This window comes from Chenopodium album, chromosome 16 (genome assembly GCF_948465745.1).
Source record: "Chenopodium album chromosome 16, dcCheAlbu1.1, whole genome shotgun sequence".
In the NCBI taxonomy this organism is placed as follows: domain Eukaryota; kingdom Viridiplantae; phylum Streptophyta; class Magnoliopsida; order Caryophyllales; family Amaranthaceae; genus Chenopodium; species Chenopodium album.
The window spans coordinates 20,002,101-20,003,973 of record NC_137849.1 but is presented as its reverse complement, the minus strand read 5'-3'; the positions used below and the strand labels follow the sequence as shown (position 1 = coordinate 20,003,973).

The following is a 1,873-nucleotide window of genomic DNA, read 5'->3' as shown; positions in this document are numbered from 1 at the left end:
TGCCTTGCATGTATCGGGTTTTTAGTTATGAGAAGGGTTAGGTTGTGGTTGTCCGAGTAGAGTTGATGGTGAATTGAAAGGAGTCCTCTCGGCCAATTGAACTAGTTGTGAATCAACCATCTTGTTGTGAGCCCTTATTTCTTGCATTTGTTGCCCAAAAGTTTGCATTTGTGAATGCATAGCTTGAAGGAGTTGTGTGGGTGTTGGCTCCGCTTGAGGTGCTTGTTCTTGATTTCTTTGGGGTGCTTGGGTTTGATTGTTGTATTGGTGTTGGTTATTGTATTGGTTTTGGTTGTTGTATTGGTTGTTCCTTGGGTAGGTTCCTCTTGGGTTTTGGTTTTGAGATGGAGGTGGATTTTGGTATTGGGGGTTCGAATTGTAAGAGGGTTGAGTTTGTTGGCCCCATTGTTGAGGTTGAGATGCAAACCCGGGTGGTGGTTGTCTCCAAGCCACTCCACCACCGCCTCCTCTAAAACCATCTCGCCTTGTGTTGTATGCCGCTACATGCTCGGGGCTCAAACCTCCACAATAAGATGTATCATGGTTCGTTCCTCCACAATTTTGACAAGAGAAAGAGTTGACTTGAGAAGAGCTTGCTCCACCGCTTGAGCTTGCATTTACACTTGTGTTCAACTTTGAGAGCCCTTTTGTGAGTTGCTTAACTTGATGTTGCAATTGATCGACCTTCTCCAATTCATACATCCTACCTTTCTTCGGTGCACTCCTTCTCCTACCTCCCCAAGAGTAGTTCTTTGCTACCTCCTCGATCGTTGCCTCCACTTGATTTTGGGGAATCTTGATCAATTGTCCACCCGCCCCCGCATCCAAGTTAGCTCTAGACATGGGCTCCAATCCATCGTAGAAAAATCTCATGAGAAAACTTTGATTGTATTCATGGTGAGGACACTCTTTTACCAACTCTTTGAACCTCTCCCAAGCTTCATTAAGGCTCTCATCCGCTTCTTGTTCAAATGATGCAATCTTCCTTCTCATCTCGGCGGTCTTTTCCTCGGAAATGAACCTCTTCAAGAATGCCTTAACTACCTCCCTTCAAGATGTGAGTGAGTTAGGCTTCACTTGCTTCAACCACTTCTTTGCTCTACCCGAAAGAGATTGTCGAAATAGGTGCATCCGGATGTATTCTTGAGAAACTTGGTTGGTTTGAATCATGGCACATAGCTCAAGGAATCTATCAAGGTGCTCTATGGGGTCTTCACTTGTAGAACCCGAAAATTGCTCTGATTGAACCATTCTTGTATATTGGGGATGAATTGTGAAGTTAGTTTCCGTGACGGGTAACAAAATCCCTCCCGTGAGCTCATAATCCTCCGGATTTCTGAACTCACGAAATAAAATATCATCGTCTTGTCCCGCCATTGATTCACTTTGCGAACTAGAAGAGTAAGAATAACTCCCACTATCAATTATAGCACAAGTCCTCTTCCTTCTTCTTGAAAAAGTCTACGGATTTGTCTTAAAGTTCGGTTGATTTCTTGGTCGATATGATGTGTAGGTGGTCCTTGAGATCTTCTAAGCATTCACCAAAGCTAAACAAACAATTAGCAATGACAAGTATGATAAAACAAATAAAAAAAAAGCAATTAAAATTACCCTAACAAAAGCAAAATTAGACACTGCACAAGCCGCTTCCCCGACAACGGCGCCAAAATTTGATCTGGCTAGGATAGGTCGTTAAACTATTAACCCTAATCAAATTAACTATTTATAAAACCTAGACTTCACACTAAACTAGTTAGTGGCAAGCAAGGGTCGATCCACTGAGGAAGCTTTCTCATTTAATATCAAAATCACCGTGCAAGAGTAAGAAAGGGGTATATTTTGTTGGAATTTGGAATGTAGACACTAGAACAAT

General features: G+C 42.4%; 1 non-coding gene across 1 annotated transcript; it reads left to right on the top strand.

Annotated features, from left to right (window-relative positions):
- The first annotated feature begins 890 nt into the window (after window positions 1-890).
- LOC145587190 (small nucleolar RNA R71) lies at window positions 891-995 on the top strand. The gene has a single exon (XR_014101213.1). It is a non-coding gene; the product is annotated as a small nucleolar RNA R71 (small nucleolar RNA).
- The last annotated feature ends 878 nt before the right edge of the window (window positions 996-1,873 follow it).